This window comes from Electrophorus electricus, chromosome 13, assembly GCF_041902795.1.
Source record: "Electrophorus electricus isolate QZ-2024a chromosome 13, ASM4190279v1, whole genome shotgun sequence".
Lineage (NCBI taxonomy): Eukaryota > Metazoa > Chordata > Actinopteri > Gymnotiformes > Gymnotidae > Electrophorus > Electrophorus electricus.
Genome location: NC_137509.1, coordinates 10,007,501 through 10,032,500, shown reverse-complemented (window position 1 = coordinate 10,032,500; position 25,000 = coordinate 10,007,501). Strand labels below are relative to the sequence as shown.

Here is a 25,000-nt window from a genome sequence, read left to right as displayed (position 1 = left end):
CTCTCATGACCACTCATTCACACAAGTCTGACACCTTGAAATTGCAGAAAACTCTTTTGAAGGCCCTCTGAAAAACAAGTGTTGTATGTGGACATTTTACACACCCAGACACACAAGCAAACAAACACACACACACACACACGACACACATGCATGCATTATGGCTTCACAGAGTCTTAGAATGTAATGCTGCTTTTTGGAGCCCACTCTATTGAAATGAATATGAAATGACATTATGATAAACAGACTCTGTGTTTCATGCATATTGGACAAACTCAAAACACACCCATTCGCTCAGCTTAGCAGGTTCCTTCTTCATTAGCCAATACTTGTGCATTTTGCACTGGATTTTACTTCTAGGTCTGAAGTGAACGATTTAGGAAAAAAAATGCATTAATACAAAATAGGCCTGATTTCAAGATTTAACAGCGTAGGCCAATATTAGTCATCTGCTGTTGTCTACAGGCTGAGATATTTATGACATCATCCATGTGATGTTTTGTCTCGACTTTGGTGCCGAAGCACAGCTGCGAGGTCATAAGGAGCACTCTCTGCCTGAAATGAGTTCAGTTTTCATATTTCAGAGATTTCAGAGTTTGGCGTAGAGAGTTCAGTGTACATTTCTATGCTTACTAAAGTCTTAGAACTTTAGGCCAGGAATCCTCTGTTTGTTCCAGACATCTTTCATAAGTGACTTTTGTGACTATCAGGGTGAAGCATTCCTGATCAAGAGCTGACATCTTCATGGGAGTGTGTGCGTCTGGTCAACTGATTGTCAAATCTGATGAATTTCCATGTATGCATACAGGTGTTGTAGCAAAGACCATGTGGCTTAAAGTAATTTTCTCTAAACAGAAACGAACCTCAGCACAGCACATGAACTTGGCAGCCTCCATGTTATGCATAGTTTATGAGTGAGTCGAGTCTGAGAATCATAAAAAGGTCACTTTGGTTGCCCTTATATGGTAATACATGGCTACACTAAAGACTCTCATAGTCTAATCATTTTAGAGTTCACCCAGATGTGCCTAATTAATTCCATATAAGGCTATAATGATCACATGAATGTAGACGTGATGCAGTAGACTTTAATGTGCAACAGCTATTTGTTTAATGAAGACTCTCACCATATACTTCATCGAGACATTTATTTATCAGTAACCTGCTGTAGGTGAAGAGCAGGGTTCTAGAGTCAGTCTGTTGACAGATACTATTAGTTACCCATCTTCTAGCTCTTTAGCAGTGGCCAGATTCTCACCATACTACTACCACATGACTACCACTCTACTATCACACTACTACCACACACTGCCATGCCACTCCTGCATTAGTCTGGTTGAGAAAAGCTCCACCATCATCCTCAAACCTTATCCCCTCTTCTTGCTGTTGAGGCACCCGCCACCCCGCACTAGTAGTTTCAAGGGTTAAGCAAGGTCGCCCTCCATCCGTACGGATGTGTGGAGTCACTTTGATCTAGAGCCTCAGTCCCAGCTTTGATCCACCTTGCCTGGCCCTAATTTAAACTCGTTGAGCCCCCCTCCACCCCAGCCAAACACAAGAGGTGCTGGCAGCCCGGACACCGGAGTTGAGACTGAAACCAGGACACTGGAACTAAGGCTGGAACCAGGTGATCGTGACGGCCCTCTTAGCACTCCCACACAGGCACATGGGCACAGGAAAACAGACTCTGAGCTCACGACCGCAGGGTGGAGAGTGCCGCGAGCCTTGGGCTATCCGGACCTGGAACTTGAGCACACAGACTTGATCTGGCATTCGCAATCTTCTCAGGCAGAAAGCAAAGATTGAGGTCGAGAACAGAAAGACCAGAGTTGACAAACAAGACCTGAGAACTTTTGCAACTCCCCAAGTTTCATACTGCGTACTTTCCCCTCTGCCCATTTTGCATCGGTATTTCATTTCCATCCTGCTGTTAATCCCTTTCTTCCTTTTGCTCTGTATTTTTTCCTTTCAAACATTCTCCCCTGGCCCGATGGCTCAACACCAGGGAGTCCCAATTACACTTTATGAGTCATAGATGTGCTTGGCCATTCTCCCTCCTCTTTCCATGGGGTTGTCATTCATCCTCTCCCCAAGTTTGAGAACAATGGACCTGTCATTTTCCCCTCACTTCACAATGACATCGCTTACTCTGCCGATACCATGATGATTCACCAAGCCCCAGTTCTTGACCATTAGTGGAGGAAGCTCCCGAATGACCTGGAACTGCTCAGAGAGGGGAGACACCCCCTGCCTCCGGCCATATACCCTGCTTAGCATACCAGAGCATCATTCCCGAGGTTGGAAGTTACGTGTTTGTGTGTTTTTCCACTCTTTCACAGCAGAACTGAAATGTTTTCCTGCTTCCTATCCCTGACTCACTGCCAGTTACTCATTACTTTTAGTGACAGAGAAGCACTGAGGTTTCATATACCCTTTCTTGTTTTTCCATTTTTTATTTTTTATTTTTTTGTTGTCATTTCGGCCCTTCCCGTGCTTTAATCATGCCTGAGGGAAGGGTGAGGACACACGGGGGAAGGGCAAAGAAAAGGTGGACCCCTGTGACCCTGGGACCCCTACCTCAAATGTTTTCACTCAGGTCATGTATCTCAAAATTGCAGTAGTGTGTGAAGAAAGTGTGTTAAGAGTGTGTGCTGATGTGTTCCAACAGCTCATCCATTTGAAGCAGAGAAAAAAGAATGGAAAGGAAACTCTAGATTTCTGGAAAATTCCCCAGAGCCTTCACAACCTTCACGACCCTGTGCCATATCTTAAACTGCCTGGACACAAACTTAGTATGGGCCTGGGGAGTATTTCTGGACTCCATGTAAATCAGGTTACTAGATCCAGTAGTGTCTGCTTAAAATGATGTATATTAGCCATTATGAATTAGACATGCAAGCTAAGCTTTAAAGCTAGTGTATGCCACCTCTTTACTGTTGGCTGTAATTATTATTATTAGTAGTAGTGTTGTTGTTGTTGTTGTTGTTGTTATGTCACTAATGCTACTCTATATGTGTCTAAGTGCCTTTTTCTCGTGTGACTGCCTTGAAATGGAGGATCAAGGACGAGAGGCCGACAGTGTGTGTTTGCATGTCCAACACTGACCTGAATACTGAAGATAAAAGACAACCTCCCACTGTGGCATTCAGTGCTCATGCTGGGCCCAGGCAGGTGAGGGCCAGCTCCAGAAAGGTGGAGCACATTTTCCATCCCTCCCACCCTCCCCAGTGCCTCGGGTCACATGTGGTGGCGTTCCGTTCGAACGCTCGGGCATAAAGGCCGGTGGGCCGCGTTTCCCCTGCTCCTCTGGAATGAATGATAGCATTTAGAGGTGATTGACACGGACTTCGGTGGGCGAGGAGGAGACGGAGGCAGCACGGCACAAAGCCGCAGTGTTCAGAGCCTCATGGCTGGGGTGCGCGCGCCCGTGTGTATAAGAGAGAGAGCACGTGCCTGCCGCATACTGATGAGGCACGCGGGGAGAGAGGAGTCAGGGAGGAGGAGGAGGAGGAGCGGGTGAGGGAGCAGACGTGTTGCCCTGGGGCTGCCTCGGGCTCGCGGGCAAGAGAAGGCGGCGCGTGTTTTTATTCCCCACAAAATTAAGAGTCCGATAAACCTCCTCTTCTGCACTTAGAGGGGAAGAGGAGCTGGATGGTTTTTTTTTGTGTGTGTGTGTGTGTGTGTGTGTGTGTGTGTGTGTGTGTTTGTGTGTGTGTGTGTGTGTGTTTGAATGTGTGGTGAGTGCATGTGTCAGTTTTAACTGGATGTAAAGTAATTTGCTGAAAAGCAATTTCCACAGCACATTTCTGTTTTGCAGTGTAAAACCGTATTTCATCATTGGCTGGTGTGAGAGTGCAAGAGACAGAGAGGGAATTGGGGGGGGGCTAATCGATTGGAGACTGTGATGTGTGTATGTGAGTGTGTGTGTGTGTGTGTGTGTGTGTGTGTGTGTGTTTGTGTGTGTGTGGTGCAGTGGAATTGTTGCTGAGGAGACTAGACAGCAGTGCAGCACCCGCACAACATCCACAAATGTAGCACCCTTGTGCCCATAGAGATGTGTAATTTGTGTGTGTGTGCGCACGCTTGTGCATGTGTGTGTGTGTGTTCTCGCCCCTGCCACACACACTAACCAAGATGGATGAACATTTGCATTGTTGTATGGAAGTGCAGCAGTGCCTTGGAACTGAGCTACATTTTGCCCCAAATTTCAAGAGAACAAACTCTGTGTCTCCCACTGAACCTCTCACTGTATACCCCTCTCCCTTATTGTCTGCCACCTCTCTCTCTCTCTCTCGCTCTCTCTCTCTCGCTCTCTCTCTCTCTCTCGCTCACTCACTACTTCCTCTACCTCCACAGATAATCTTTGTACAGTCCACTGCAGTAGCTTTACCCCTCTAGAGGTCTGTGACTCAGAAGGCCAAGCTTTACACACATGCCCACAAATCTTTTCTTTCAGTGTTAGGGGAATACCTGTTCAGGCCATATCTTAGGTACTGCCTTTGGACAGAGCTCTCTCTCTCTCTGTCTCTCTCTCTCTCTCTCTCTCTCTCTCTCTCTCTCTCTCTCTCTCTCTCTCTCTCTCTCTCTCTCGTGTGTGTGTCTGATCAGTTAGTCTGCCATCTGTGGTGCTCTTTCGTGTAATAAGAGAAGCGTGTACTTGCTCTCTGATCCCCAAACACTGAGAGAGCAGAACATTCAGAATGGTGAAATTAGGATGTGTTCACTGTGTTCACTGTGCACTCGTGCGTGCTCGCACACTGACTCACACACAAACACACACACACACACACACACACGCGTGCGCGCACGCACGCACGCACACACATATGCACACATACCCAAACACACACACTGCCATATTGCACATGCCTACAGACAGCCAAACCCAATTATCAGTGAACTAACTTCTATCCTCTTGGAAAAAAAATAAACAAATACACTCTAATTAAAATAATAACAACTATAATAAGAGCGATTTATTATGATTTCTCTTTTCAGCGGGTGAGGGAGGGGTGGTGGTCGTCAGAAACGTATCTGTCCTAATCTCCCCAGGGTGCACCTTTCAGTGTCCACTGATTGTTTGCTGAATTAATCTATTTATTATTATATGACTAAGTATTATATTTCCGACCCATATGCCAGTTTCCAACCCAGAAGCTCAGTGGTATCTAATAATCTCGGGGAGTTTATTATAGAGATTCAGCAGTTCAATTACTTGTTTACTTGAACCCCATCCATCCATCCATCCATCCATCCATCCATCCATCCATCCATCCATCCATCCATCTATCTTTAGTGACTTTAGATTATTCTGTATGGGCATTCTAAAGTATGAACCTTACAGCCTGATTTATTTGTTCAGTTTCATTTAGGGTCAAAATGTGGACCCTCCTGACTGTGAAGGTGCCAGTAGTGAAGGTTTCTGCAGCGCACACACACCGGCCCCGCCTTTGGAAAAACCACAACTACACACTCATAATGTTAATGTAAAGGGTGCACATAGCATACGTCATGTGTTAATCCCACTTGAATAAAAATATGGGGTGCACACGTGTATACACACACACACATGCACACACACATGCACACACACAGAGGGTGACAGCACGTGCGTAGGTAGGAGATGATATTGTGCACCTGGTGCAAGAGGCAGGAGTTCTGTTCCTTGGTACGACTGCCCTGTATGGGGTGTTTCTCTTTCCAGGATATTCCCTCAGTCCGCTATGGTCTGTTCCCAGGGGCTGCCATCTCTCTCAATCTCTTTTTCCTCTCACTCTCTTGTACTCTATCTCTCTCTCACACACACACACACACACACACTAAATCAACCTGCACTGTAAGCATATGTGTGAGCATATTCGTGGTCTGATTTTATGACTGCGTTTGCTTGCGTGTTATTATTCCATAGCATTTTTAACTACAGCTGAAGGAACTGAGTTGGAGTTAGAGCAGTTGAGGAAGCTGGGCTGGAAAAGTAAACCCAGAGTCTCTGGCGTTTTGATTGAGAGCAACTTTGTCATTTAACTGAAACGAGATGGGAGAAGAATATCAATCATTGCCCACATTCCCACAGACTTCCCTCTTCTCTCTCTCTCTCTCTCTCTCTCTCTCTCTCTCTCTCTCTCTCTCTCTCTCTCTCTCTCTCCTAGATGAATTCTGAGGAACTCAGTCCTCCATTTTCTCCCTGCCGTACTGCCAGTCACCCTCGACCGGGTTAGACGGGGACTGGTGTTATTTGGCTTTTCTGTCCGTGTTGCCTGTGTGTCTCCATGGTGGCGGGCGGGGGTGCCGCTGACGGTTTGAGGCAGAGTGAGTGCAGGCCTGCGGGGGAGCAGAACTGCAGATAACGGCTCCCAGAAATGTGGCCTTGGCATTTGTAGTGGACAGAGAACCACTGTTCTGATCCAGAACATCAGACAGATAGGAGACCCATTGCCTCTCCCCAGTTCTATCCCCTGCCTTTTCTTCTCTTTTTGACTCGCCATGAGTCTCTCTCTCTCTGTCTCTCTCTATCCTGCTCTCTCTCTTGTTCTCTCTCCATCTCCCTTATGACTTTTGTCTCCCATAAATTTAACAATGATCTGCAAATTAGACTTAGCAGGTCAATCACGGTCAATTTTGATCATGGATATGTTAAAGGTATATTGTGGGTTGGCTGCAGAGAAAGAGAGGTGGGGGGAGTGTGTGTGTGTGTGTGTGTGTGTGTGTGTGTGTGTGTGTATGAGAGAGACACAGCATTGGGTAGGGGACATGAATCATCTTCGCATTGTTATAAAGGTCAAGACACTCAACCTCATATGACATTACTCACAGTCTGGAGTGGATGGGTCATCTGCTACTGTCATGCCAGTCTTTCTCCCCCATCACTGCACTTCATAGGCAGCTAAGACTGGTGCATTCTGTGTGTGTGTGTGTGTGTGTGTGTTTATGTGCATATGCCTTCACCTGTAATGCACAGCATTTAATTAATATAAGAAATGTGAACACACACATACTGCCGCTGCTTACTACTTTTTAAAATTAATTCCTGTTTACCTTGTTCAGCATTTATTGTATGTAGTGGGCGTGCATATGGAGATTTTTATAGCTACACACGTGCAAAGTAGCAAAGACAGGCATCCATCCACCACGTCTCATCACCACATGACGGATGGCCTGTAGAGGTGCCTTTTTTCACTCCATATGTGCTCTCTCCTTCCCTTCTATATCCTATTTAGGTTGTTTTGCTTATTCTCTCTCTCTTTCTCTCTCTCTCTCTCTCTCTCTCTCTGGATCTCTCTCTTCCTCTCTCTCTCCCTCTCTCTCTTGATCTTGCTTTCTCATTCCATCTCTCTCTCTCTCTCTCTTTCCCTGTTTCTCAGCAGTCAATAATGAGAATTGCTCTGTAGGCTGAATGGATTAGAGCTCTCTCCTTTGGGCTCCTGCTTGTTTGTTTGAAGCCACTGTGGTGTCAAGTGAAACGGCCTGGGCCATTTTCTTCCTGTCACCTAGCCTTAGCCTTTTCCACCTGCTGCTGCGCAAACACACACACACACACACACACATTCTCTCTCTCTCTCTTTCTTACATACACACACACACATTCTCTCTCTCACACACACACACAAACATTCTCTCTCTCTCTCTCTCTCTCTTTCTCACACACACACTCACATACACACACACATTCTCTCTCTCTCACACACACACACAAACATTCTCTCTCTCTCTCTCTCTCTCTCTTTCTCACACACACACTCACAAACACCCACACACATTCTCTCTCTCTCTCACCCTCTCTCTCTCACACACATACACACACACAGATGCACACATACACACACGCACACTTGCGTGACCCAAAACACACACTGTTACATATGAAAGATTTCTAGATTTCGTAGCTCCTTGTGGCAGGATGCTCTTGGGTCTCTGCAGAACCACTGCAGATGAAGAATGCTGCAGTCTAGGAATACCTACACATAGCCATGTCCTCCTCGCGTCCTCGCCCGCACCTCCGCGTCTCTCTCCCTCGCTCCTCGGTTAACTCATCACGTCTCTCCTATCACCTAGTCTCCTAGCAGAAGATCGCAGGTGGGGTGGGGGGGTGTTATGCGCACACACTCAGCTGTGTGTACGACGGCCTAGTGTGCCATGACAGCCTGTGGAGGTAAAGCTTCCAGGAAGGCTTTGGGCCAATAGGATCAATAGCAACCCCCCCCCCCCCCACAACGCCCACAGAGACACATAACACAACCCATCAATATCATTAAAACATTGCCTGGTTGTGAAGGGGGCAGTGCTGCTTTCCACCACTCATGTTTTATTAATGAGGCCTAATTATGCGTTCTTTATGCTCTAGCACCATCTCCTCATTTGTTTTTTCGGTCTCTCACGTTTCTTTATTCCTTTTGTATGCAAAACATGCTTTTGATTCTCTGTTTGGATTTTGGCAGTGACACACCATGATCCAAGATTGAACAATGATAACACTCACAAAATACACACACTCTCCCACACACACACACACACATTCTTAGTCTGCATCTAAAGTAACAAGAAAGAGGGCATACAATCAATCTCAGGAGTCGTAGTCCTCCACTTCTTCTCAGCTACAGAATGTATTATTCACATGCATTCGAAGGAGCGTATTTCTGCATATTAAGCCCTTACATCAAAATATGCAATCTCTTTCACTGAGCTAACATAATGCTTTAGACTGATCCAAAAAAAAAAAATCCATAAGAAACATTCATTAGCTTTTCAGCCACTCTGGGTTTAGTACGTTCCACCAACACCATGCAGGCTAGTGCAGTCCTGGCTCTGGCTTACCTCAGGTTTGCTTTGATTTGCTTGTCTTCATGTACACCTCATACACAGGCTGCTTCCTCCAGACCTGTGTGAGTGGCTAATGTGCCTAATGGCTTCTGCCTGTCATACACTGATAAACAGAGTGTCAGACAGAGACTTTGCAGTGAAACCCAATCTAAATACTGCCGTGCTTTCACACACGTACGCATGCACACGCGCGGACGCGCGCACACGCTCCCCACATGGAGTGACAGTGTTAGATCAACATGCAAACAGAAATATTTCCACATGGCATGTGTTTGTGCAACCAGCGAGTCTCTCAGCCCAGGACCTTTTCTTGAGGCTCACTTGTCTGGACTTGACTTGTGCCATCGCCTCTCTAAATAGCTCAATTGGCAGCCTTGCTTGCTTATTTTGTCATGCCACATGCATTCAGCATACAGAACGCATCAAAAGCAATATACAGAATTTGATGGCTGTGTCCTAAATAGAATCCAGCCCAGCACTTCCTTTTATTTCACATCCTTTCACTACGTCTGTGACACACGTATGGCACAATACCACTAGCACTCATCTATGTGCGCTGGCACTGATAGTACGCTGATAGTATAGGCCCCATGCAAAGCCACTAGTGCTGAAAACATCCAACATAACATTGAAGAACTCTCCACCTCCCCACCTGTCCCGCCCCCACACCCCAGGTGCTGCTAGTGCATTCAGATGCACTGGAGCCTTCTCATCTTGTCCTTATCTTTGTCCATTGGGCTGTAAATCACACATCTTTTTACGGTTGGTATGAGCTTCCAAAGACACCAGGTTGCCGAGGCTCTTGCCGGAGACCAGAAGGTTCTTTTGAATATCACACATTAAACTACATGTGTGCTAATGTGGGCCATGCCTGCTGTGTGCTTGTGTTAGAAGAACTTGTGCAATTTATAAGTTTTGGGACAAGGTCATTGTACTTTAATCCATTTTCAGAAGTATGTAAGGCAGGGTCGCTAGCTTTACTTCATAAACTGAAAAATCTGAGGAAAGATGTCAGCATTTTTAATCAAATGTGCACTCAAGCAAGCTAGGTAATGATGTTTCTGGATTTTTTATTATTTTTTTAATGTAATTTCATTTGATATTGGAACGTCCATTTCAGTCTAGTGGCGGGAGGGTATGGGAAGGTCCGTCTATCCAACCGAGCCAAGCTAATCCCTAACTGCAGACAGGCGTTTGGCAGACACGCTGATACATGCGCGCGCACATCCGCGCGGGGCATGCTCGGCAGCCCTGGCGTAAAGCGTGTGTGTGCCGGGCTAACGGGCGGATTTGTCGAGCAAGAGAGGGAGTCGCTCTTTACGATGAACACTCACTACCTCACTCATCGATCTTTTAGTTATGAGAGACATACAGCTGGGCTCTGGCTTATTCATGGACGTTCTGACAAGTTTGTTTATTTTTCATTTCCCTATCAACCCCTCACCTATCTTTCTCTTCTCTCTCCTCCAAAGGGTGTTCTAAGGATGGTCGCAACGTGCAAATTAATTGCAGCTTGCACCCCCCCCCCCACCAAAAAAGAAAACAAACAAACAAACAAAAACAAAAACGGCAAGCCACGACGAAGAGACCAGGCCGAAGAAACACAGCGACGATGCTGTTTGAGTTTATAATTGCTTGAGATCATAATATGACCCATCTGATATTCCCGGACGGTCACCGAAACATGAAGCATCCAGCTAGCCGGTAAACTAGCCGACCAGTAGCCAGTCGCTTGGCTGATCCGAAACCAGTCCTGCAGCTCCCTTTTAAAGGCTAGAACTGCGGCAGGAGCAGCTCCTCACATTTCAGCTGGACGGCGTTGGAAGGGTAGTGTTGCGGAGCGAGCGGGTCGGGTGGTGGTGGTGGTGTAGTAGTAGTGGGATGCTGGAACAGCCCCTACCCCCGGGACGAGTTTGTTTGGACACAGCAAGTCCAGAGTATTCAAATACTGTTAGGCACACGCGGTGCGCCCTGGCGATTACAGTAGCGAGGGGCAGTTCAGTGACGCCGCCCGCAGAAGCGAGAGCGTCATCCGCCCATGGGCGCACGCGAGTCTGCTTCCAACCACGTTTCGTAAGCTATATAATCAAACTGTTGTTCATTTTTATTTGAGCGCCATGATTATTTTAATTAATTTTTTTAAAGCATGATTTCCGGCGAGCCTCTGTCAGAAGTAATGCAGTCCATCCTCTAATGATTCTGATGCGTCGGTTCGCTCTCGTTCCACGGGCTGGCACGCTCTTATTAAGGGGAGCGCGAGAGTAAATAAGGCACGTGCTCTTTAGCGCCGCGAGCATAGAATGGAGAAAAAAAAAAAAAAAAGCGAGACGCGAGGAACAGAGCAGCGGCCTGCATTTATGATTTAAAAAGGCTCACGGATGATAGGAGAAAAATGCGCGTGGTATCGCATTTCACAGTTGCAACATTAACCAACTGCATTTTGTAGCAGGACGAGTCCAACACATGCGCATCCAATACACGAACTTGCTGGCTGCGTTTTAAAGGAACAAGTCTTAAGTCATGAGAATCGACTTGAAGTGTGGTGTGGAAGCCCTTGCTGTCTGAGAGTCCTGGAGGAGGGAGGTGTTATCCCAGGCCCTGCTTCAGGCTGCTAGTGGACACAAGCCTGCTAGTCTCTGTGTATCACAGCAGCCTTATTAGCTTTATCTGTTAGAGTACCAGCAGTGGTAACTGCTAGCTGGGAACTAAGTTTGCCATGCCTGAACCTATGGGTACTAGCACCCTTTGCCCAGTGCTTGGGCAGTAGGAGAGTTTGTAGATTGACTAATATTGCTTTTAAAAAATGGTAATCCCACACATTAAAAGATGGGCTTCTGGAGATGCTTCCAGTAAACACTCGCTGGATCTCCCAGGCTGTCCACTAGTGTTGCAGCAGTTGCTGGTTCCGATGTGGCTTTTAGCACAGCCACTGAGCACAAGCGCGGCATGCTGGGTATGAGGACTGAGCTGCCCGGTGTGGCGTTCGGGCGCCTGAGCCGTGTGGCAGTGGAACCAGTGCTGAGCTCCAGGCCCAGGGAGGCGTCGTGCAGCACGTGCACGCACAAGGAGATGCGTGTGATACGTTCATGTCACGTTCGTGGACAATATGAATAAATGTAGTGATTTGTAAAAGCCATTTGAATGACCTGTCCTGCAAGTTAGTTGACTTGGTTGTAAAAATATGGTTATAATGATATGTGATATTGCATGTGTTACTGTAAACAGCGATCAGAAATGGACGCAGATTATTTGTGCTTCTAAGTGCCTTGGTTTGTATTTACATGTGGTTGTGTGCATGTGTTTGTGTGTCAGGGATGAAAGGAGTTGGCGGGGTGGTTAGCTTCAGGCAAATACACTGCATTAGCTGCAGTGTGATGAGTTTTCATTATGTTTGACCTGCATTTTGTCTGACTACAGAGAATCAGGCTGAAGGTCTGCTGTCCCTGCCACAGGACAAGTCAACGGACACAGATCCCTAGTAAATAAAAACACCTTTGGTAAATAATATAAGGACTGCTGGCTAGTTGGCATTCCAAATAGGCTATTTTCCTAAATTTAAAAGGCATGATTAATGATTAGTGCTTCTCTGCTTTGGGCTCCAGTTAATTCACCTGTGGTTAAATTTACCTGACCACATCAGACCTCATATTAGCATAGAGCTACATTCATAGCTCATTATGGAAAGCTATAGGTTGCAGATTATTCTCTCTCTCTGCTCTCTTTGTGTGTGTGTGTGTGTGTGTGAGGGAGAGAGAGACAGTAAGCAATTGATAGCAGAGTGAATAAAAACATGACTGTGCATGGACACAATAGCTGGACACAATAAGGGAAAAAGATTGGATTGCGGTTCTGAATGTATAAGTAGTCTTTCCCAAAAGAAACCATGGACTTGTAAATACAACTCATACACCCATGTAACTGAGCCATATACAGACATAATTCATTACCTGAAATATAAACCTTTCATGACGCTGGAGTTTCACACAAAGAGAGGAACTGGTCTTTCCCTGTTGAACTGCCTTACTGTGGGCAGCTCAGTGCTTCCCAGATGAATGTTTATGTAGGCTTGCTTTTCCTTCTCTGTGCGGTCATTGCACCCGTGCTGCTTGTTTCAGTCCAAGTGTGTTTTTTTAGGCTTATTTAGTAACCTAAATTACAGGGTTGAATATTAGCTAGTGACTACCTTCTACCATCTACTGCTGGCTAATAACAGAAAAGGTGAAATACTGCCTTTTGACTTAGGTCCTAGAGTCCATGATTAGTAATTTTCACCATTGTGTGGATACAATATCACCTCTGTGAAGCTACAGTAGGCTAATCAGTACCGTCAACGAGTGCCCATCAAGTCAGATCGTCGAATTCAGATAATGAAACTGCAGGCCCCTCTGTGTGTGTGTGTGTGTGTGTGTGTGTGTGTGTGTGTGTGTGTGTGTGTGTGTGTGCGCGCGCGCGCATGTACGTGCTTGCTCATGTATATTATACCCTTATCCTTTTGCTCAATCTCACGTTGCAGTAATAATGGCTGCTTTGTGCTTACCAGTAGTCCATGAGCAGGTGGAGGAGCATGCCTTCTCCCCCTCCCCCGCACTCTCTCATGCCTACTCGAGCGTCGCGGCTGCCGTGTCATTCGATCCGTCTGCCCTGGGCACCTCCCAGAGCACCTGAGTGTGCTCCTGTTTGCGGTGCTCTGTCAGCGGAGCAGCGGGGGTGGCACGGAGGGTGCGACGACTGATTTGATGGTCAGATTAAGGAGGTGCAGAAGGTTAAATTAGGCGAGGTACGAGCGCCATTTTGGCTCACAGAGCGGGAGAGTTGGTATCTGGCTGCACAGGGAGTGTCTCTGTCACAAGCAAAACTCACGACTACATTTTTGTCAGTTTAATTTCATGCCATTTTAAACTATCAGCTGCCCTTTATGTTGTAGGATATTTCATTATTAACAGTCCAAAATGACTCGCGTGGGTCCGCAGTAAGATGTTAAGAACGTTTTCTTCTCTTTTAAACTTCTGTGTTCTGTATATACAGGATTTCATATCGATTGATGGTCACTTCATATATTGTTGAAGCTCTCTCTTTTTTTTTTTTACACGTTTCACTGAAGAGCTTCATCTGTTTACCATCTTGTTCTCTGGTGTGCTGTCGTCCCTCTTTGCTCAGTGTAGTGTCCATGTCTTATTTGTCGAAGAGCCCCAGGGATATTTTTATCCAGCTAATGAATCGTATGATGTTCCAACACCCTCAAGCAAGGAGTGACTGAGTCAATGTGGCACATGTGACAACGGTGGAGTCACCCCATCTGTGACATTCTCCTCATTGCATTTTTAATTTTTTTTTTTGCAACGGTGAATATGTGCATCTGGATCAGATCAGAAATGAAGAGACTAACTCATTAGTGTCCATTAGCAAATGCAGAGACGTGTTTGGATGTGAATTTCAACCTTACCGGCTGGTTTCATAAAGAATCTGGCAGAGAGAGAATAAGGAGGTGTGAAGAGTACTCGAATGAGTCCCTCGAGCTACTCGGGTGTCTTTACATGGGGATTAGAATCGGTATCTTCATCATCATCATCATCATCAGGATGCTAGCTTGCGATAGTGTACCGCTTTGAAGCAGCCCGCTACACTCGGCATTATCCCACCAACTATCTTTAGAGACAACAAATCTCACTGGCTCCGAGATGGGGCTCTGAATGGATGGAAACATATCCGCCGAGTAGATATGTGAGTCCTGCACCACAGGAACGGTTGGTAAAGGTGGGCTGTGTAGTTGGAGGCTAACCTAAATTCACGTCTTATAGGCTAAGCGCTCTGGAGACATTTTTGTCACAAAAAGACGTACAAGCTTAGCCTTAGCCTCCACAAGGAATGTGCCATCAATAGTCCAAAAATACTCTTCACCTACAGAAGGAGAGGGAGAGGAGTGGAGGGGAGGAGTAACTTGAAACACTGTATGAGCGTTGAATTGACAGTGAAAGCTGTTTTTTTCATGTTGGCTCATATTTAAATGTCTGTTCAGCGCTAGCGAGAGGCCATCTCTCATTGCCTCGCTTCAAGGAAATTGTCCTTGTCAGTTAAAAGAAGGCACCTCTCCACTGTCTCTTAATTTTTGTTGTTTTTCAATTTGCCTCGGGGCCTACACACGCTCGTGGGGCTTGGCTGGACTGGAGCCAGAAATATTCGATTTGCTCGCCTGTCCACAGAGCCCACCACAGTTGTGTTCAGTTATTGTTATGCGCATCTTTGCATGGGAGCTGGGTTTTATCTTGGGACCGGGAGAGGTGCGTTTTGGGTGTGGTGTGCTGAAGGCTGATTAGACACTGCGTTTTCGCATGAAGCATATTTGATGTTTTTGTCTTTTGCTTTGTGAAAGTCTCTAACTGCATATTATGGATACAGATGAAGTGTTTTTTTTTTTCTTGCTCTCTTCCTGTGTGTGTGTGTGTGTGTGTGTGTGTGTGAGTGCGTGCGCATGCATTGGCATCAGTAGTCTGATCACTCGCTTGTTGCCCCTGTATGTAATGACCATCACAGTGTGAATACCAGACTAATCTTGCTTTGCCCTGGGCTTCTCTCTCTCTCTCTCTCTCTCTCTCTCTCTCTCTCTCTCTCTCTCTCTCTCTCTCTCTCTCTCTCTCTCCGCATCTGTTTGTTCAAACATTAGAGCGTAATTACTTCTCTGAAATAATTGTTTTCTTAATCGCTGCTATCATAATTGTCTTTGGGTCCTAGACTGGCTCCCTAACTGTGTTTATAGCTATAAAGGGACCCTGGTAAGGGAATGAGAAGCAGTCAGTTGAGTATTGATGAAGGACATTGTGTGTGTGAGTCAGGGTGACATGGCAGTGGTCTCTGAGTAATGTGCCCACAGCCTCAGGAAATGGAGTTTGCTTGGCTGTCACATTGACATTGATTTATTCATGATAAACACCCTATTTTGCTACTCTTCACTGAAAAGTGTTCTGTTCCAAAGGAAATGAAATAAAAGAAATAATAATCCCCCCCCCCCCCCAAAAAAAAAGGATGGATTTTTTTTGCCATTCAGCTCCAGTCATCTTGGAGGTGAAGTCAGGCTCGCCCCTCGGCCCCGCCCCACCCTCAGCCAGGCTCCGCCTGCGGTCAGACTCTGCACTCAGCAGGTCTTCTCCCCCACACACATCCGCCCCATGTCCGCCTCTGCTCTTGCGTCTGCCGTTGTCTTTGGCCCACTTGTGGTCGTGTCTCGGCAGAATGGAGTCCAGACGCAGGCTGACTTCATCACGGGGCCCTGGCTGGCTGTAACCGATGCGCCGAGACTCACCGCATCATCCTCCAATCACCTCATCTTCCCAAAGGGAAGCGCCTCTGCAGCCATCTTGTGTAACACCCACAATCATGTGGGACTCCGCACACGTCTGTCTCTTGCCTTCCCTTACAGACAGATCGAAATAATTTGGCCTACTGTTATCTGAGAATGAGTGGGAGGTGGGTGGGTGGGGTGGGGGGGGTTCGTCATCTGGTAGGGTTTAAATCCCGGACAGGACGAGGCGAGCCGTGCTGTGGGCTCTCGCCCGTCTCCGGCCAGAACGGCGCGCAGGAGCCGTTTACAGCCTTCCTGCCCTCAGGGTGTAGGGCAGCCGTTACTCTGGCGCTTTTGGCCCGCGGTGCTGGGGCGTAAGCTGATTCACCACCGCTGGGCCGTGCAAGGGCTCATTACATGATTAACGATATACCCCCTCTAGTCCCTGCGGCTGTTTATGGCCAGTGCTGACTCGCGGGACCCTCGTCACCGGTGACTACCATCGGCGCGACAGGGGGCTGTCACCTGCTGGCATTAGTGGGTCAGTTGTCAGCTCGGGCGCTTGTGGTCGGAGTGAATTCTGCTTACTCTGTGTAAGCAAGTGCTGCCTGCCGCATACCTGTGATTGACAAGTGGCAGTGATCACACAGAGGACAAAGGATGGTGTTCTCTTCACCAATGGGCTCATATGAAGATGAATGTAATGGGACAGTGGACACCAAGGCCAGACTCTGCGTGTGTGTGCACGTGTGCGCGTGTGTGTTGTGCTTATGTGTGGGTTACATTTTTGCCTGTGCTGTGATGTTGGGGAAGTCACCTGAAGGCTTATGTGGTTTGATGCTTGTTGGTCAGGTTGCACGGATAATGACCTGGTTTGGATGAAGGTTGATATGTCCTTCAGTCATGGAAAATAACCCGCCACACAGTTAGCCGCTGAAACTCTATATGCCATTTTTTCATTACCGAGAAACATGCAACAACAGTGTACTGAGCTGAGCCTGCATTAGGTAATGGCCATGAAAATGTATGAGAACTTCGGAGACCGTGTGACATTTCCAGCTGAGTGAAAATTCTATTGGCTGTCGCCAGCTATAACGCAATGCCTTCTCTTCATTACTAAACTCTAAAATAGGGACAGAAATAAGCCATAGTGAGCTGATGTGTAATCCAGTGCTTTTACTGCAGTAGGGACAAAGAAAGTGTCCTTAGGGCACCTCTCCCTCTAATTCAGAATGGGTCAGAGGTCGGCTATGTCTTTGAAGGCGTAAATGCATTCCTTCAGGATAGTATCTCTGTCACACTCTAGGCTAATCCACCACTTCAAGGTCTGTTCAAACGTTAGGCAGGTCTTAAAAGAGTGCGGGACACGAAACGGTGAGTATAATCAAGCGGGAGTCCCCACCCGCCATCCGGTTTTTAAATGCACATCGGACACGCTAATGGAGTTTAGCCGCTCGCTGTCTCAAAAAAGACAGAAGTCAAATGAAAGGCAGAGAGAGAGAGAGGGAGGGACAGAGAGAAAGTATTCACACTTGTGCCTCCGTTGACTAAAAACTGGGCAGCAACTTCCAAAACTCTTGGTGGTTCCTCGGAAAACCCATGAAGAGAGTGACAACTTCCCATGACATCTGCCTCCCTCCCACCCTCCTTCTCTCTCTCCCTCTCTGTCCCTCCTTTTCTCCCTCGCTTCAGGGCACTGGGCAAGTGAGGCCTTATTATCCCCAAGTCTTGATATCTGACGCTGCAGTCTGCACACATTCGTTAGGAGTCCGAAGCCCACTCGGCCGTGATTTTTTTTATTTATTTCCCCTGCTAAACGAGGGCAATAAAGGGGTCAATACACCCCCTAGGGAGCAACACCACAGGAATTAATAGAGAGTTCAAGGACACTGCATTGATCGCATGCCTTCAGATCATAAAATGGGGAAAAAGAAGAAATGCTTGTTTCTCGTGCATTCAGAGGCCTGGTGGGACTGAAGAGCATGTGCAGGTGCTGCCCTTTATTATGCAGAGGTTTACAATAATCACTGCCAACTGTAGCACAGTTGCTAGTGCCAACTGTAGCACAGCTACTACTAAATGTTATGCATTGAGCTCAATATAAAAAACAAAAAAAAACAAGGTTAAATGCAAGGGTAGACTGGGAAAGGGTGTATTTGGACATTTCCGAGTAGTAGTGTCCACTAAGCCCGAAATGTGACCAGGCAATCATTTGAAACCCGCTGGCTTTCACCAGAGTGTCTAACAGCCCCGGTATGTTGTGTGCGGAACATCTGGCGAATGGAAAGGCCAAGTTGACCCGAGTGGAAATGGAGTGGAACAGGAAGAAGTGATGCATCATTGTGTCAGTGCAGAGAGTAAGGGCTGAGGTGGAGGATCAGAAGAATGGCTTGCTGGGAAAGAAGGGCTCACAGACGCCCCGGCCAGGTGAGGGATGTATGCCTGAGTGCCCTCCTAAAGCCTCCATTCGAACCCAGCTGACTGAAGTCCACCAAAACCATGCTTTGAACTTCAATTCAGAGACCCGGGCCTGGCCCGAGAAAAACATCGGTGTAGCTTATGTCCAGGGGCTGTTTCCCCCTCTCTTCTCTTCTCCCTCTCTGGAAAGAATGGCTTTTAGAAGTGCTGATCAGCTACGCTTGAGCTTTGCCCAAGAAGAAAGCTGCCCAGGGTCATATGTGATTAGAGTGACCCCTTGGGGAATGGTTCAGACCTGGCCGAGTTGCTATCAAAGGAGGGCCTTGGCACTGGCTAAAGGTTTCCCCTTAGCCAGAGACCTTCTATTTGAACAGGCTGTCAGAGGTGGGAGCCTGGCCTGGACTTAGTGGTCTGAAAATGCGCTAAAGGGGTCCCTGGAGGATGCCAGCCCTGAGCAAACGGCAGGGAAAACACAGCCTGGTTTTGGACTATTCTGCTCTGATCCAGCTGACCCAAGATCACAACAGCCTTGGGTGAGATATCAAAAATTCAGCCACCCTGAGAGACTTGTGGCAGGGTAGACTGTGGCACAAGATGCCCTAGAAGACTTCACCGCCTGGGGGGAGGCATGGCGGTGTGTGCCCTAGAAGCGAGATCTTGGAACTGGCTAAACTCCAGTCAGGCTTAGCAGGTCTGGAGCCCATCTGGAGGTCCTCACAGGCAGGAAAGCAGGGGAGAAACGAAGCTTGACCAGCTCTAGTCATCCTTTAAGACAAAACAGACACCTGAGACTCCCCGAGCTCCAGGATAAACAAAGACTCCCAGAGCCTCACCACGGGTGCTGTCATACATAACAAACCCAGACGCATATGCACACACACACACACACACACACACATATGTACAGTCCAAGACACAAAACGTTTTCCACATGCGAGCATATACAAGCCACACGCTCCTTTAATGAAAAATAGTTTTGTATAGTTTTGTTTGTGTACTTTGTGTGTTTATTTTTTCTCTGTGTGTGTGTGTGTGTGTGTGTGTGTGTGTGTGTGTGTGTGATATAAACTTTGGGATATTACATCTCTGCTGCTTGCTTCTGAAATGGTCTTAGCCATATCTGTCTTTAGCCATGCCAGATATGTCCTCCCCTCGCTCCACTGCTATATTACAGGCATTGCTTTTCTCACTTCCGCACTATAATAACAGTGGCACTGCTTCCTTTGAAAATAACCTTGGCAAATCTTCAATTTCACCACAAGACATGCACAACCATTCACCATATAAGCAAGAAGTAGCTGCATGGAGATAGTTGCCATGGAGATAAGAAATTAGTTGTTTTGGACACACGGGTGTTATCACCGTCTACATTTAGAGATCCTACTTCGATGCATATGAGTAAAAGTTCTCTTCAGTTGACATGAAAGATTTAGCTTTTTCCTTAAATTCAGTGACTCAGAAAGCCCTTAGAATATGCCTTTTGTCTTGGAGGTCTGTTCTAAATGCTTCTAGCTCCTGGCTAAAGCTACCATTGCCTGTTTTGAAAAGTTGCATTTGAAACAAATTGTGATTCACCACACTGCTTGTTTTGTGCAGACTTCAGGTGTGCCAGCATAGACAGGTAAACAGACATCGTTCCTAGTCAGTTTTGTTGAATAACTACTTTGCACTTCCGAGGAGCCAGTCTATAAGTGTTTTCCTGTGGCCCAGTTCGGACTTCATTTCTGTGAAGTGATGTATAAGATTTCCTAGATCCACTTCCTTTTTGAACCACAGGAATCTTCTGTCATAAGTGTAATTGAATCCGGAAATCACATCCTGACTGTTTATTCTTTGCCTTATGAGAAGAACCCATCAGAGGTCCTATAAAGCTGCCTCCTGTTCTCGTCCAGAATTTGAGAGTAAGGCTGTGTTATGTATCCGACCAGCTGGATCAGATAATGATGTCTGAGTCACTCTCTGGTTCCTTATGAAACTTTGAAGAGGGATCGTTAATTACAGGTGCTGCTACTGAAAGCAGTGGCTAAACTCCAATGTCTGCAGTACATCGTGTCTCTCCCTCTCCTTTTTCCCTGGGTCACCCCCCTCCCCATATCTCCCTCTCTCCCTCTCCCCCCACATTCCCTTCCAGACTAAGACCTCTCGTGTCTGGAGACGTCTCTTAGCAGCCTCTCGTTTTTGTTATTTCTTTGCTCCTTTCTCGTGTTCTGCCTCGTCTCCTCCTTTCCTCTCCTTTCTGCTTGGTTGCCAAATCACACTGAGCCCAAAGAGCCCTCTGAGTTTGTGTTTTCTCTCATTGCCTAAGTCACCGCTCACCGCGGGTCACAGGCGTTTATGCACTCCTCTGTCGGCATGCCTACACTTACACTCCCGCGAAGTAGCAAATCAGCCCGGCGATCGATACAGGAAAAGCTCGCCATGCTCGTGGTGCGCCGGTCATTAATAAATGAAAATGTGGTCTTTGTTGAATGTGCCATGTTAGTTCTCCTAATAAGCATATGTCCTATTTATATTTCAAAATTTACCAGCAATAGACTAGATGCCAAGATAAATGATGAATTAGAATTCCACGGCATAAGAATCCATAGCACTGCATCTCTGATTATTTATCTGTAGTCCAATGTAACCATCTAGTCGTGTCCCCTGAGTAGAAGCAAGCTGGATGAAGTCCCCAGTGCTTTAATTGGTTCTTGGGCTAACGGTGTGTAACAATACAATTATAGCTGGAGGCATTAATGAAATATCCCTGACAGCTGGTTGACCGCCTCAGTGAAGCTAGGTGAGGATCAGATCGATGTGGCCGAGCATTAGGTCCTTGGAGGCCTGGCGGGGATGTTGATTAGAGCCAGGCCTTGCTGGAGGACATTCATAAATATTGTGTGGGTTCACGGGGCTCTGTTTAGGCTGAGGGCTGCAGTTCCAGGTTGAGTGCCTGCCGGAGCCCCCGCTCACCCGGTTGTGTTTAGGACTTCGTTTAGTCAAATGACTGGGACATTCAATCAGCTATGCCTGTCATATCAGCAGTGCTCAATCATTTAGAGAGAGAGAGAGAGAGAGAGAGAGAGAGAGAGAGAGAGAGAGAATGGTTAAATGGAAGTGGAATCCATGCTTTCTCTAAGCACCCTGAGGCCTTTCGGGGACCCTGCGTTGATGGAGTTTGACTCAGGCTGTGGCTTCCTGCCGTGTGCACGTGTGTGTCTGTGTAAAGTGACTTATAATGGCATTAATCCTTAAGACGGGTGAGGAGGTTTGAAGAGAGGGTCACAGCCATGCCACGCCTCAGTAGGAGGGAAGGAGAGACTGCCAGAGCAAAGCATACACTACTGCTCTGCCCACATTCGTATGATATGAGGTAAGAGAGAGGGAGAGACAGGGAGAGAGAGAGAGAGAGAGAGAGAGAGAGAGAGAGAGAGAGAGAGAGAGGGAGAGAGAGAGAGTGAGAGAGAGTGAGTGAGAGAGTTTTCAAGGCAAGCCTTACACACAAATCCAGTCAAATCAAGAACATTCCTCATTGCACTTAGGGTCCTTTTAAATAATAAAGGACATATTACATGCATTTTGGTATATCCAAGGCCCACCCTTGTTCCATAGCTGTTTGCCATTAAAAAGACTCACTTACACGAGGGAGGATAGATGATTTCATTCACCATCGTTCCCCTTCTCGTGTCAATTCCCCCTCTCCTCAGCTTGCCCAAATGCTGCTTCGCTCTGTCAAAATCCATCACCCGGTACATATTACTCCTCTGCCTTCATTCATCATAGTTCAGATTGCACTTCCTCTGCACGTTGCTGATTTATCTTGAGGTCATTTCATTTGAGGGTCATTTAAGTCTCAAAACAGATAGTTTGATTGCTGTCGTGCTTTACTTTAGGTATGGCCATTACTTTTAGGGAGCTAAGGGAGGGTGTGTGTGAGTGTGAGAGAGTGAGAGAGAGAGACAGAATGAGGAAATGATACATAAATATAATTTTGATCTGTTATTTCAGCTAGACGCCCTCTGGGCTTCCATTTAATTATGCAACAAATGTTTGACTATCCAAGTGAATTTTTTACACCATGAATATTTATTTCAATTCATTTGTTGAGTGTTTATTGTAATTACATGGAAACATAATTTATTGCCAAGATTTCTGCATTAGCTAGAGAAATAGCTAAGGGAAGTAAATAAATAAATTAGTGTGGCATTAGAATGCAGGGCAGATGTGTGTGGTGGTTTCAGTAGGCCTGTGAAATATTGTAGGTTTTGTGTGAAACTGAGAATCATGTCACCAGAGTGAACTATAATTGTCCCAAGATTATTATATAATAAAGTAAATTCTAGTTTACTGGTTTACCACCATTACTTGCTCAGTCCTGGTTGATGATAGCGTGTGTGCGCGCGCGTGTGTGTGTGTGCATGCGTGCGTTCACGTGTGTGCGTGCACGTGTCTCTAACCTTTACACACTCCGTTCACTCCTCCACTCTTAATTCACTGAAATACAAATGCCAAGGTCACAGTGACGTGTCAGATCAGCGGTACAATTTAGAGTAATGAGCAGTGCAGAAACACTTCGTCAGAAAGGCAGAGAGCGAGGAGGGCAAGGAGAACGAAGGCGGGACAGAATGAGCCGAGGGAGTGATGGTGCTCTGTCCTATTTAACATTCTGGAAAGAAAAGCAGAACTGACAGTCCCAGGAGAGGAGGGGGCGGGGCTCGGAGACCACGCCTCTGGAAAGACACCGCCAATCCATTAGTGTTTAATTAATATATCACCTTAGCCATTCGCTGTCTGCCTTGGGTTACTCTTTAGGTCTCTCACACTCACGCACACACATGTGCAGTAATTCTCTTGTTGGCCCTGTTGGCGTGAGTTACAAAGCTGCCACCCTCTGTTATCAACACAACACCTTTTTTCTTTTTTTTGTTTGTTTGTTTTCCTGATCTGTGGTAGGTCTTCCGGGCACTGATGAGTGCGTGCGTGCGTTTGAGGGAGAGGCAGAAAGAGAGGGAGATGAAAGCTTGTGTAGTTGTTAGACTATTTTGGCCCTTTCATTGAGTAAAGCAACAAATGGTGAGGAGAGAGAAAGAAAAAGAGAAATGGGCAGCAGCCTCATCTCTCTGCTTCTCATCTACTGCCTCGCCTGCTTCTCCCTGCACTTCCACAGCTCCTGAGTAGAAGTCAGTAGTTTAATTACAAAGCTACAATGCTCATTAAATCATCAGAATTTAATTTACCTTCTTGGAGATAGGACAAAACTTTATCTCTCTCTCTCTCTCTCACACACACACACACACACACACACACACACACACACACACACACACACACACCAGCAGGCCTTCTCCGTCACCCAGTCATCCTGAGTCAGCCGAGCAGCTGCTCAGTACCAGTGCACTTCTGCGGCCTACCGAGACATCCTGAAACCTTGGCCCCGCCCCCACACTCCACCTGCCCACCTACTCAGCCCTGGGGTGGTGTTGTCACAGCAACAGCACCGTCTCCGCGTTTTGCCTGGGAACAGTCCTAGCCACATAAGCTAAAGAGAGCATACGCATATCCTGTTTTGTTTTCGGCTTTACTGGTGCCACCGTTGCCACACTCTGCTTTGCTTGTGTGAGCAGATGCTGTGCAACGTCACTCTTCTTTCATCCCTTTCTTCTGCTGTGGGAGGAGCTGGAGGGCTCAGGGCTGCCCCCCCACACCCTCTCTCCTCCCCCTCATCAGATCCTTCTGTCCCACCTTCCTCCAGTCAAGGCAGCCCGCTGAGACACAGAGGGGTGGGCAGCGGGAGCTAGAGCCGAGGCCGGTGACCAGAGTTTCCTTTCCAAACAAAAAAAAAAAAGCAAAAGCCATTACGAGACTATTTTGTAACGTATTCAGTGAAGAAGGATTACATGTGCTGCCTTTTGCAAGTTAATGCATTGTTTCTATATATGCATGTGTGTGTGTGTGTGTGTGTGTAGATAGCCAGTTAGTGTTTGTGCACATGCATGCCTTTTTTAAGTAGCCCCTCTGAGGCTCTACATGTTTCCACAGTGTGTGCGTGTGTGTGCATTTCCACTGCCGTGTCTGTTGTTTATGTGTGTGTAGCGGTATATTCCATCCCCCCCCCCCAGGGGTCCTAACTGCTCCCTGTGTCCTGTTTTTGTCATGAAGTAAACCACAGAAGGAGACCTGGGCGTCCTTCAGGCCTCTGCAGCTCTATGTAAAACCCCACCACCAAGTGTGGCATCTGTACTTACTCCTTAGGGCTTTGAACTCATATTTCCAACACCCTTATACATAAACAATTATTGTACCACTCATTAAATGTTGTATTTTGTTTTGGACATGCTACTTCTTTAGTAAACTGGTCAACATTATTCTCCTCTCCCCAGAAGTCCTTAAGTCTAGTGCTGTGTCCAGAAATAGCGTATATGCTGCATTTTCTGTGTAACTATATAGGGCAGAGGATTCTCATTTCCTGGAGGGCCAGTATATACATTCAGTTTTATAGTCATCTCCTGT

General features: G+C 46.7%; 1 protein-coding gene across 4 annotated transcripts in view; it reads left to right on the top strand.

The window, feature by feature from the left end:
- pcdh7b (protocadherin 7b) overlaps positions 1-25,000 on the top strand; it is a 106,097-nt gene that overhangs the window by 27,092 nt on the left and 54,005 nt on the right. The gene's annotated exons all lie outside the window — the stretch shown is intronic.